This window comes from Protopterus annectens, chromosome 8.part0, assembly GCF_019279795.1.
Source record: "Protopterus annectens isolate FY-2018-M chromosome 8.part0, PAN1.0, whole genome shotgun sequence".
Classification (NCBI taxonomy): domain Eukaryota; kingdom Metazoa; phylum Chordata; order Ceratodontiformes; family Protopteridae; genus Protopterus; species Protopterus annectens.
The window spans coordinates 1342106605-1342121062 of NC_056741.1; positions in this window are offsets into that span (position 1 = coordinate 1342106605).

Sequence of the window (14458 nt, forward strand, 5' to 3'; positions counted from 1 at the left end):
TATACAGTCAAACTGGAGGCAAAGCTCTCTCAACCCAAGACTGAAACTGACAGTCAAGAGGAGAAGGGAAATACTTGCAACACACCACCAGTCTCACATAGACCTACTAAACCAACACTGGCAAATAACATACATAAATACACAAAAACATACTCGTAGGCTCTATATAAAAATCTGCAAAAGCAACAGAGACCTCCAAAGCAGATATCCAAGCAACCTCCACACCCTATCACAAACCATGAAACACGTAATTCACATAAATAGTGTGCCATGCAATCATAGCCCTTAAGGCAAAATAACATACCCAACACACTAGTAATACGCGACTCTATAGTCAGGCACACTGATGTCCCACTAACTAGGCTGGACAAGGAGAAGGTTACAGTTAGCTGCCTGTCGGGCACCAGGATCTGCCACATAACACAAGCACTCAGGTCACTCCAGAACAAGTACAAATATGACTCTGTCATTGTCCATGTTGGTGTGAATGACCTGAGATGTACCTCCCTGGACTACATGAAAAGAGACATGGAAGAGCTCTCTGATGATGTAGCCCAGGCCGGTATGACCCTGACCCTGAGTAGCATCCTGCCCTCACCAAGAATGATGCCACAGTATAAAGAAAAAATGATCAATTTCAACAATTGGCTAAGTTTCTGGTATCATTCAAAGGGGATTCAGTATCTGTCCACCTGGGATGTCATGTTTGACAAGCCATGTTGCTTCGCAAGAGAGGGCTTGTACCTGTTACCCTTAGGCTTTTAAATACTGGCCAAGGCTTTTGCCGTGCCCATAGTGCCTTTTTTAGGCAAGACTCAAACGACAAACACACCACTGTAAATATCACAAGTAACCAAAAACTGAGGGTAATGCTACTCAACACCAGAAGTCTAAACCTCAAAATGCATGCACTTGAGGCACTCCTCAGTATGGAGAACATCGCTATCTGTGCAGTAACAGAAACCTGGTTTAAGGCTCCAGAGAGCACCCCAACACTACCAGGCTATAACTCATATCATACTTTTCGGCCACAGAACCCAGACCGAAACACAAAAGGTGGGGGTGTATCTATATTCATCAAGGATACCCACATCTCCAGGTTTGTGGTGCAGCACAATGCCTCAGAGATCATCCATGTGTAACTAACAATGGGAAAAACTGCAATTCAAATTGTAGCTTGCTACATATCACCCAACATGACCCAGGACCCCCATTTCACATTTCTGGAGACACTGGAAAATATGAAGGTCCTACCAAATGCCCTAATATTGAGTGATTTCAATTAGCCAAACATTAACTGGGAGAACTACTCAAGTACTAACTCCCTTGCCCAACGCTTCCTAGAATTTATAAACTCAAATGACCTGGATCAACTGGTCAACACACCCACCAGAGGTGACAACATATTGGACCTGGTCATCACCAACATGGGTGACCAGTATTCCACACCAGAGGTCAACCCCTCGCTGGTTAGATCAGACCATAGACTAATCACTCTGGATATCCACATTCCGCCCACTCCCCCAATCAAGGAAACCACCTTGAAAAACTTTTCAAACTTCACATTACTTAAGACCGAGGTGGAAAGGTTCACAGCCGCCATGCTAAAGAACAATGTTGTCCAAGCTGCTGAATCCCTTACAAAGGCACTCTATGAGCACCTGCAAGAATGCATGGATCTTGCTATCCCAAGCAAAAACCAAGACTCACTCCTCCAAGAAACGGAAACCAGTCTGATGGGCCCCTGCCATAAACAAGCTATACAATAGAAGGAGGAGACTAGTACAGAAAAGAGTAAAATTCCAAGAAGGAAAGACATCCCTGATCAGTATCAGCAAGAAACTACGATCCCTCATAAAATCATCCAAGGCTAGCATCAAAAGAAAAATTGCCAAGGACTTCACAGATAACCACAAAGCGTTCTTTAGCTATGTCAAGAACCTAAGTGGAAACTCTCAGATCTGCTCTGAGTTAGTGCAGAATGGTACAAAATACACTGAACCGATTGATATTGCCAACATTCTGGCAGACAGGTTTAGTGCAAACTTTCACCCCCCCCTCACCCTCTGAAGGGCCCATAACCATACCAGAAGAATGTAGAGCCCCGGCAATCACTGACACATGGGTTAAAATAGCCCTATCCAAAGCCAAAAACACAGCTTCAGTGGGACCGGACGGTGTCCCAGGCTGTGTCTTACACACGCTCCAAAATGAACTAACCCCTCACCTAAACACACTGTTCAAACTCAGCCTCTCTACAGGCTACATACCCATAGAGTGGCACACAGCAACAGTTAAACTGCTCTACAAAGGTGGAGCTACTATGGACCCCAGGAACTATCGCCCTATAAGCCTGACTAGCCTGGTTTGCAAGGCTATGGAGTGCATCATCATGGAACTCATTAACAGAGACATTGGGAACCTCCAAACACTGGACCCTACCCAGTTTGGCTTTGTTAAGGGCAAATCATACCTCCTAAACCTGGTGGACTTCTTTGAGACAGTTATCAATGCTTTAGATGAGGGAAACTAGGTCCACACAGCCTACCTAGACCTCGCAAAGGTTTTCAACACCATTCCCCATTCTGGTATTATAGACAAGCTCACCAGCCTGAACATAAACCCCTACATCACAAGATGGGTTGCCAGTTGGCTCACGGATAGAACCCACACAGTGAGAGTTGCAGGCTCTAGGTCCAACTCTAAACTGGTTACAAGGGGTGTTCCCCAGGGCTCAGTCCTGGGACCCCTCCTGTTTGGTATATACTTCTCAGAGGTACAGGCAAGCACAGGAGGATTATGGCTGACCAAGTTCACAGATGACTGCAAACTGGGGGTCATAATTGACTCTCTGGCTGATACAGACATCCCCCAGAAGGGTCTCACTGAGACGGATACCTGGTGTCAAAATCATGGCCTTAAGCTAAATGCCAAAAAGTGCATAGTCATCCCCTTTGGAAAAAACAAAGTACCTGCAAACTACCACATACGTGGTAGTCCCCTAAAATACAGAAAATGTAATAAGGGATCTGGGGACCCAAGTAGATAGTAAGCTCTCCTTTGATAATCATATTGCCAAGGTGGTTAGAAAATCCTTCTATGTGGCCCATCTAATCACAAAAGAGTTTGCATCTAGAACAAAAGAGGTTATTGTGCCCCTCTACTCATCACTCATCAGACCCATCATATAGTACAATGCCCCATTTGGGATGTATCTTACAAGACACCTGCAACAGCTGGAAAGACCACAGAAGTACCTCACTAAGAGGATTACTGGCCTCAAACAGATGCCCTATGCAGCCCGACTGAAGAAACTCCAGCTGTACTCGGTTGCATACCGCTTACTCAGAGGTGATCTCTGCCTGATATACAAGGCCATGTCCAACCCAGAATTGATGGACATGCTCCATCTAAAAAAAAAAAAAAAATCCCCGAGAGCCACACGCTCTAGGGATCTAAACTTCACCACAACGATAAATAGGATGTGCTGGAGGAATAGATTCCTGTCCCAGAGACTCCCCATGCTTTGGAACAGGATTCCAATCTACATTAGGCAGTGCCCCTCACTTACACTCTTCAAGAGAAACCTTGACGAGTGGACAGAGGCACAGGGAACTAATGGCTCTGCTGGACAGAGGCACAGGGAACTAATCTAAGGGGGCAGCAAAAGCCAACACATTCTAGCTAGGTTTATAGATGCCCTCGGGCAGATAGCCTAGTACTTACCTATGAACCTATGAACCTAAACTCCTATATACTTGTGAAATATTTGCATATAAGTTGCAAAATTAACAGGCTGAGAAAAGTTTATTAATTGTATTCTAGTTCACGATATGGGATGGTAAGTTAAATAAACATTGTCATGGTAACAATTGTAGGTAGATTCAGTACAGAAATGCTCTTTAAGTGTATCTTTGAAGCTTTTAATGGTTTCTAGGCTTTTGATGTCTGTAGGCAGGTGGCAGCAGGAAGCAGGTCCCAGTCTGGAGAAGGCTTTCTCATCTACAGCAGTTTTCAATGGAAAGTACTAGAGTGAAACTGCTGCCTGTGTACTTCTGAGTACATAAGAGTTGTCTTCTAAAGCTAGTTTCACTCTTAAAGGTAGCAGTGACCTTGTTTTAACACCTTGTAAATTTGAGTACTTAGAAGAAAAGTGGTCATGTGATGCACTGTATGGAAACTGTAATGGTGTATCAGGGGTCTGCTAATAGAATTAATTTGCAGATTTTATTTTCAGCGGTCTATATTCTGTGAGTATTGTGGCCTGAATGCATGATGAGAAAAGGAAGGCCATATTCAAGCTTGGGTATTAAACATATTTTTAGCAATGGCCCTGCAAGCAGCAAGTGAAAGGAGGTGACTTATCTTGTAACATTGTTTTAATTTGAGTTTGGACTTTTTTAGTTAAAAAAACTGTGTGTGTGGTAAAGGAAAGGGTAGGGTCAAGTATTAGGCCTAGGCACCTCTGTTCAGTGACATTAGGGATTCTGTTCCCATTACATCTGTTAAAAGAATAGGAGGAATAGTGGGTAATTTTTTGGCTAAGGCAAAGTCCATGACACTGGTTTTCTTGGGGTTAATTAGTAGTTGTTGGTAGTGGACCAGATGTATGACTGAGTGAAATTGTCCTGTAAATTAGTTTCCAGGTCAGCGTGGCTAGTACTGGACTACAGGAGCAGCATATCATCAGCATCCATTATTAATTTAAGATTTGGTATGTCTACGGTGAGATGATTAACAAAGAGAGCAAAGAGAAAAGGACTTGGCACAGACCCTTGTGGTACGTTTACCAGCAGTAGAGGATGAGACATTGCTATGGACTTGGATGGGTCTGTCTTTTAGATAGCTGTGAAAGCAGCAAATACTGTTCATTCCAACGTTGAGTTTTTTGAGTTTATTGAGAAGAACGGTATGATTGACCATTTCAAAATCCCTTGTCATGTCAACAAGGAGACCTGCAATAATAAGTCCCATATTTAGGCTGCAATAAATGGTATCATTGGCGATTAACAAGGCAGTAAAGGTACTGAAGGCATTGCAAAAGCCATGCTGTGCATCACATAACAGGCTATAGTTGTTAATGTGCTTAAGAAGTTGCTTGCATAAACATTTTTCAAATATTTTCTTAATAGGGCACTGGGTAGAAATAGGCCTGCAATCCTCCAATTCATTAGAAGAAGTAACTTTTGGTATTTGGATTATAACCATGTGCTTGAATGCTGGTTGGACACTGTCTGAGGTGCAAGAAAAGTTAAAAATATGACTAAGGGGGTTAGTGATTTTTTCAGCTGCAAATCCTAGGAAGCTGGGATGAAGACTGATGGATTTAGTGCTGGATTTAGATCCTGAATTGTTGCGTTGGAGAAATAGGGACATGTCCTGTTTTAGTGAAATTTCAGAGAAGTGAAAGGTTGGTGCATAAGGGGCTAGATGTTATAGGTTAGGGGATGAAGGTATTTGTTCTTTATTGGTGAGTAAATTTTCATTACCAAAGGTGGAATGATTAAATGTTAAGGGTACATTCTTGTTAGCTGAAGAGTTAGTTAATGACCATGTAAAGTATTGTATTTCTTTCCAAAACTGATTGGGTATAGACCAGTTTGCTTCCTGTTTCTGTCTAAGGTACAGGGGACTTGCAGTATTTGTTGCAGTTCTTGTTTCTTTCCCTACACTTAGAAAAGTTTGGTGTAGCTCTTTATTGTTAGGTTCCTTTTCCAGTTCTTCCCGGCAGAAACACTGGCTTTAATTTTATTTTTAATATCCACTGAAAGCCATGGGCAGCACTGTAATGTAAGCCTTCTCCTTGTAATGGAGTACAGTGTATCCTGAATTCTGGTCAATTTTGTGTTGAAAAATTCTAAAGCAGAGATGGCTTCAAACATGGCATACGGGGGAGTCCTGTCTATACTACTGAGCAGGGTATTGATATCTGGTAGCTTATTATTAGGGAAAGATCTTCCTTCAGTTATTTAAGGAGGTTTTTTTAATATGGATGACCAAATGGATTTAATGGGTAAGTGGTCACTTGGAGCACTGGGGAATATTTGATTGTGAAGGCATCTATTTTGTATGTTGGTTATTCTTAGGTCAAGTGTAGAGTTGCTAAGTAGGAACTTGTATTATTTGGGCCAGGCTAAATTGCTGTAACATTCTGTTCAGAACCAGATAGTCTTTCCCGATAACATTGGTATTGAGTCACCAAGAATAACTGTTGGTATGAATGCCTTTAGAGAAAATATGTAGAGTTTTATGTAAGAGAAATGAAGGGGGGGGGAGTAAACAGCAGCAATCCACATGTGAGTATGCCCACCTAATGTTATGTGAGAGAGCACTCATTTGGGACTCTTGTCATCTACAGTATGAGAATTTGTACAATCCACAACTGTAATTGAGGTATTCCTTTTGATTGGGACTGAAGCAACTCTGCCAGATCTAGGGCCTGGTCTGTTGTCATTATATATATATATATATATATATATATATATATATATATATATATATATATATATATATATATATATATATATATATATATATATATAGTAGTTCTCCTGTATAAAAGTAGAGGGGCAGCAATTATCCTTCAGCCAGATTTCTGATATAACAAGAGTATGAGGATTTTCTGTTAGCAGCCATGCTTCAAGACTGGTTCATTTATTATTAACATGCACTAAGGCAAGCAACTTTAAGGCCTTTATTTCTGATGTTATAGATGATCGGGTTCTGTAATTGAGGGCTGAATTGAGGTGGTCCTGGGTTTGAGTGAATATCTCCTGAACATATACGTTTGAGTAGGAGATGGTGGAGTTTTGAGAGACGATCCTTAATTTGGGGATGGGAAATGGTGACCTCTGAAGGAGTACAGATTGCAATAAAAATTGTTTCCAAGTTGAATAAGTGAGTTCTGAGTTACTTCAGCACTTCAGCTAACCTGGAAATCATAGTAAGTAGCTTGGTTTAACCCACTGGGTCCACTTCAAAATACTGACATTCAAAATCCCTAAACTCAAACTACTGCGACCAAAACCTCTAAAGCTCAAAATACTGAAAACTCAAAATACTGAAAACACACAGGATACCAACACTTACTATATTCCAGCACAAGTACATACTGAAACAATTAAAACACAAACCATATTACTCTTCTCCAAGTATAAGCAGTGGGCAAGCCCCCCTGAACCCCCTGTGGGGGGCTGCACCTCCCACACACCCCTGCTACTTAAATATATCAACTCTGAGATTGCACTTTAGTGTAGTGAAGTGCAATCTCAGAGTTGATATAGTTAAGTAGCAGGGGGGTGTGGGGGGGGTGCAGCCTGCCTATACTTGCCGAAGAGTAATATGTTTCTGTATGTAGTTCTGCTGCAATATAGTTGTGTTGCTGTTTTGTTTTGTTTTTTTCAATATTTTGAGTTTCAGTATTTTGAGTTTTCAGTATTTTGAACTTTAGAGATTTTGGTCGCAGTATTTTGAGTTTAGGGATTTTGAAAGTCAGTATTTTGAAGTGGACCCAACCCACCATATAATATGAAGTATGCTGAGCTACCCAGTTCACTTTCACATTATCAGAGACCTTGGTTTTAACAGCATAAAAAGCCCATGTACTCTTTTGAAGTGCATGGAAAATAGCTCTGAATATAAGAAAGTTGATGAACTTATGCATAAGTAAAGCCATCTTCATGGCACCAAATAACAATACCCTGATTGCAGCTCTGGCCACCTGGAACTTACTAATGATCTGAACATTGAAATAACAAAGAAGGAAAGGTGGATTGCCTATCCTAGGTGAGAAGGCAGTTTAATCTACTGTAATGCTAGCACCTTCTGGTGAAAGAAATGAATGGCATGCAGTACTAAGGACCATGTATTCCTCAGTAGCTAATAACCACTTTCAAATGTCTTCCCCAGGCTTTGAAACTGGAACTGGCTACTGTATTACACTCAAGCTCAATTATCACTCCTGCATAATGATTTATGTATTCTATCTCCAGCTGTATTTTCACACTTCCTCTCCATCTCCCCTGTCAGGTTACATCACTGATCAATACATGACAAATTAACTAAAAAAACAACAGATATTTTCCAACATATGAAATGTTTTTGCATGACATCTTGGCTGCATATATATTACTACCTCCTTATGCTATTATACTCTTTCACTCTCTTTGTATAGCATTGTATTCCATGGCATTATTTTGTACTACTTGCTATTTTTTTTTATTACTTGCTGTTCCTCTGTATTACTTTTTGTATTTGTCATTCATTTATTATTATATATTTTTGTATTTTGTATTTTTGTCATTTATTATTGTGCATTGTTCTATGATTTATTAAGTAAATGTGGAGCTTTTCTCCCCGGCCTCTGCTGAAAAAGGACCTGTGTCCAGTCGGACTTTCTATTGCTAGGCCACTTTTGTGGAGAGGAATAACTGTTGCTCTTCTCCATTCCACAGGAACAAAGCCTGTGGTTAGGCTATGATTGAAAAGGGTACTTTGTGGTGATGCTAGTTCATGTTTTAGCCTGTTTAGAAGACAGTCTGGGATGTCGACTGGTTCCACAGAGGCTGTGTTTTTTGCCTTGGACAAGACTTTGAGGAGACAGTCTGAATAAGCTCTTCATGGACTAGGAGTTTATCCTCAGTGTTTGTGTTGTTTAAAGGGTATCCTGATAAACCTTTATATGTTACATTGTGGAGACATGCATGAAAAAATGAAGAAATATATTTGTTTTCAAGAAATTATGTGTTGGGAAGTGTAGAAGTATAATAACGGTAGTCATCAGGAATCCTCCTGCTGTAAGGCAGTGTAGCACAAATCTGGAAAAAATTGGATGCAGAAGTTTGATTTGTACCTCATTGTGAGTGGAATGGCCTGTAATGCTGAAAAGGTGTTTCTGTATGTGGCTAGAGAAAAAGCTTTGATGTAATTTAACTGCTTCACCTTTCCTGAAGAGGAAGAATAAAAAATAGCAATTAGAAAATGTACAGAAATTATTGTGGACCTCCAAACAACTTGCATTAGTTCACTATTTGTTCTATAAAAGGGTAAAAGGTTTTAAGGTTGCATATATTTATGATTCTGAGCTAATGAATAAAGCCAAATACTAAATTTGAAGAGTTGCATCATGCATTAAAAATAAAATGTCATATACTGCTGGCAGGACATGCAGACTACACACAGAAGGCACTCCAGCCGAGAATCGAACAGGAGAACCTCTTGCTGTGAGGCAACAATGCTATTGCTCTACCACCGCAGCTATACAAAAGAGTTGATGCAGTAAAGTATGAAAATACATTGGGGCACTGGGACAGGAGAGAAAGAAAATTGCACAGCCCCCACTTAATGATGACTGCCCATGTCCAGGAGGGTTGAGTATGGGGGTTATAACTTATTTTGCTCTTGAGGGGATGCCTTTACTAATCAGGTGTGCCATGTAGAAAGCTTTCCTTACTACAGAAGGCACATGGTGGTCGAAGTTAAGGTCACAGTCAACATGTGATCCCAGGACCCTTACCACTTCGTGGGTACTTGGGTATTGTTGCTGATTTGATAGTGTGAAGGGACATTGTTTGTGCCGAAGGGAATTATGAAGCATTTCTTTTCATTCAGTTTGAGTCCGTGACTAATACCTCAGTCATTGGTCTGCATTAGACCTTCCTAGAGTATACTGACATCATTTGGGGATTCAATGATTGCACCTAGTTTGCATTCATCTGCAAACTTGATTAGCCACAACCCCTTAGTTTTGTCCTGAACTTCTGAGAAGACTATACCAAACATTAGGGGCCCCAGCACTGACCCCTGTGGCACCCCACTGGCAACACATCTGATGGTTGATGTGGAGTCACTCACTTTGATAGTGTGTGTCCAGTTTGTGAACCAGTTGGCAACCCATCTTACAATGAAGGGGTTTACATTCAGTTTGCTAAATTTATCAGTAATGCCTGAATGTGGGATTGTGTTGAAAGCCTTTGCCAGGTCAAGGTATGCTGCATGCACAGATTTGCCATTGTTAACGGTCTTGGTCACATTTTCAAAGAAATACACTAGATTTAACAGGCAAGACCTGCCCTTCACAAAGCCAAATTGGGTAGGCTCTAGGGTTTGGGAGTCACCTATGTTTTTATTTATGAGGTCCATAATGATATGTTCCATGACTTTACAGATGAGACTGGTCAGGCTTATGGGTCTGTTATATATAATTAGTGGGGGGTGCAGCCCCCCACATGAGCAGAATTCGATGAATGGCATTTCCAATGAAATGCCATTCGCTGAAATGTCACTTTGATGAAATGATATAGACCCTTCTGATTAACTAGAAAGCACAAAAAAATCTGTTAGGGATGTTCTTGAATACAGACTGTGTACACTTAGTGTAGGTATTAATGAATCTGGTTTTATGTCTCCACATATCATGACATGCCTTGATTTCAGCCATCCTGCCACCTTCTACATGATCCACCCTCCAGTTCCTGAGTTCTGCAGTTAGTACCATTGTGCAGACTCGTACAAGGCAGACAGGAAATAATTAATCTATATCCATTTGAAGCCAAACAATGCAAACTCTCAAGCTTCTGTTCAGCTGCGCAGTGATTTCGGAAGATTTCTTTCCCTGCATTAACCAAGGCTTACCTATTTGATTAAACATTACTGATTTTCATCTCAGACCCCTACCCAAGCAACAACTCAGCTGTACCCTGCTGGGGTTGACTAGATCATCCTGGTCTAGTGTCAACATGCAACTCACCCACCTTGCAGTAACATGGGCCTGATTACCTCATGGTCGTGAAAGCCAGTTCTTTTCTTGCTACAGTTGTGCACAGCAGACAAAGCATCCATTAAAACCGTATTTATCTGATGTGACTAGTACAGGTTACCAGTGAAGAACAGGCTAGACGCAATGAGGAATAAAACTAAAACTAAAACTAAAAATAATACCTGTGAGAACCCTGCATTTCACAAGCAATTGTTCTTTGTTGGTCAATTAAACAAGGGAGTTCTTCAAAAATGAAAGAAAAAGAAAAGAAAATGCACCTTGATTCTGTTCTTCTGACGTCCACTGTGCAAACAATGACAGTTTGGTCACTTATATAAGTGAAGCAGCAGTTCCTTTATCTTGAGTTCTCCTTCATCTACTGCTTTACTTCCAATCCAGATAACCTGTCGCAACATAATTGCACGTTATATCATATGAAACTTAACTGATGTGGTTATGAACTTCCCACAGAAGCTCTTGTAGTTTGTCCCCAGAAAACCTCATGTCATTTTTTTGTCATTATACCCTGTTTGTCCAATAACTGAAATGCTTCTATATTAAGGGTCATGCACCATCTGCAGCTGGTGCTTTGGAACGTAGAGACTGATGCACTCTCACAGTGGTATACAGTGGAACTTGCTGTGACATGCCAACCACTTTCTCTAAAAACATTTGTATAACGAGCACCAGACACTCATCTTCACTTTCTAGCACCCCACATATCAGGCTATTTCTTCCTGAATGCCCCTTTAAGTTTTCTGTTTCATTTATTTATTTATTTATTTGTTTGTTTAATTTATTTATTTATTTTCGTCAAGCAGTGCTGAGTTTTAAACAAATTCTCCTCCACTTTCATGTCTCTCTTTCCTAAGGAGGTAACCCTTGTGACAATATTCTGTTTTTCTCCCCCTTTATCATTAGCATATCCTTCTTTAAAGCTTGGATTTTCCCATATATCAAGGTCCTCAATTCTTTTGAAACAGCCACCTGTTCTATCAATTTGCACCCTGATAATGGTACTCACTGCTTGGAACAGCCTTCAGAGTGTTTTCATTTTGTTTTTTATCAATGTGATTAGCGTGGTGCTTGTTTATGTTGTGTTTTTTAGGAGTTACAAGTGAGGCATGCTTCAGCCAGTTTATTTCCACCAGGTTTTCTTCCTGATGGCCAGCTCTGAATATATTTGGTAGCTGCAATATTACTTGTTCACAGGTTCATAAGTAAGTTCTAGGTTAACTGGTTAACTGCCTTTGGGGGCCCTTTTAAGCCTAGCCAGTTTCCTTTTTGTGCTTGAATTAACCTATCCCATGGCCGATAATAATATATATCTCTCCTTATGACAATAACTGGGATCATACCATTCACAATTTGAGGGGACCCATGCCCATGTATGCACCCATGTATAAAGCATTTAGGAGCTGCCTCTGTCCATTACTAGTACAGGAGGCAGTCCTGGGATGCATTTTCTGTTTCCCAATCATGACCCAAGTTGTGCTTGTATATGGACAGGGATGAACTTTGTTTTATGTGGATGGGGAGTCTGGTCCAGAACAGCGGTATCATCTGTGAGATATGCCTGTCCCTCCAAACCATTCTCTTGATGTTGCAAAAGAGATTTGATCCCTAGACTGAATAATTCTGACACCATTTGAGTTGCTGATGTGCAGTATAGGTTCATAGGTAAGTACTAGGCTAGCTGTTCTGGCGAGCTATTTTTAGCCTAGCCAGTTTTCCAAAGAATCAAACCCTGTACTTTGTGTTTGGAAGGTAAATATCTTAACCATTATGCCAACCCCAAACCCATTAAATCCATCAGTATTCAATCAGAGGATGCTTTGTATGCCAAACACAGGCTGCAGTGTATAGTGACAGGGCTTTGAGTTGGTCTATGTAGGGCATGTTGTTTAGGACTTGTATCTCTTTTGTAAGGTGTCTATGTGGGAGATCCAGTTGTTTCATGTGTCTGGACAGATACATGCCAAAGAGAGCATTATACTAAATGATAAGCTTAATGAGGGCTGAGTAAAGAGGGACAATTACATCCCTAGATCAAGACACTGACCCTTTGTTTATAAGCTGTGCAATATACAAGTACATTCTTACAACAATGAACACATGTTGGTCACATAAGTTCCCAAATCCTGAACAAGTGGATCAACACTTGGGGCATATTGTCAGTGTGGTAGTTCCCTGGAGTAGATGGCTTCCGAAAGGATAAAATAACGCATTTTTTTGGCATTTTGTTTCAGTCCATGACTTTGGCACCATTTATTTGGGACAAACTTTCCTGCAGGATGGCTAAGTCATTTGGAGATTCAGTGACTGCTCCTAGCTTGTAGTCATCTGCAAACTTAGTCAGCCACAGCCGTTTGGTATTGGCTTTTACTTCAGAAAAGTAAATGCCAAACAGGAGAGATCCCAGGACAGAAAACTAGGGGATGCCACTGGCAGCTAGTCTCTTTGTGGAGGTAACTTCTTCTGTTTTCATTTCTTGCTTCCTACCTATGAGCCAGTTGACAATCCAGTAGGTGTCACAGGGGTTTATTCCCAATTTATTTAGCTTTTCTACTATGCCCTAGTCGGGAGTTGTGTTAAAAGCTTTGGCCAGGTTGAGGTACGCAATGTTTACCATTTTGCCTTCATCCATTGCTTTGGTAAGTCTTTCTATGGTTTTGCATATGAGGCTGAACAGACTTATGGGTTTGTAATTGTCTGGATCTGTGGAAGGTCCTCCCTTATGCAGGGGATTGACTGTAGCTGTTCTACATTCACTTGGTACAAAACATGTATGGAGGCTGGAAGGTCCTCCCTTATGCAGGGGACTGACTGTAGCTGTTCTCTATTCACTTGGTACAAAACCTGTATGGAGGCTGCGACTGAGCTGTGATGTTAGAGGTGGGTTACATTGTGCTTCATGCTATTTAAGATACACCTATGGATATTGTCAGGACCCACTGATGCAGAAATTTTAGTTTTTGATAGCACTTTTTGGACTTGGTCTTGTGTGATAGCTTGAAGAGAGACATTATCAGGTATATTTTGAGGGACAGACAGAGAGGTGAGAGAGGTAAAGTTAGAGCAAAATTTATCAGCCAGTAGGTTTGCTGTATCTTCAGCCTCAGTGTAGGTAACATCATTCACAATCAGCTCAGCACATTGTTGCATTGCGCTTTTGAGATTATGAGCATAACTAAAAAGGTTTTGTGATTGTCTTGGGCTTGGATAACTATCTTTGCCTCAAACTTGGCTTTGGTGGATTTGATTTCCTGTGTTTGTTTACTTCACTGACAGGGACTCTAGCATTCTGGGAATTCGTCTTCTTACATTTGATCAAAATTATTTTCCTTTTATTTTAAAGCTTGTTGATGATATCATGGTTCCACCATGTGGATTTCCTTCTGGGGTTTGCCCTGTACTTGTTCCTACAGGATAGAGCATCGGTGAAGCTGTTTACCTGTTGGTATATGATGATGGTGTATGATTCCACGTATTCAATGGAGTTAATTCGGTTTGGAGGGGACTTGAAGCTTGCCAATGTATCATTTAGGAGTAAGTAGTTTGTCTGAAAGAAATTTCTAAAGGTACCCTGGATGAAAGGCATCTCTGGTTTCAATTTTATTTCAAAGGACACTACTTTATGGTCAGACCTAACAAGTGCTGAAGATACACAAGGGATGGTGAAAGATGCTCCCATATTAGTAA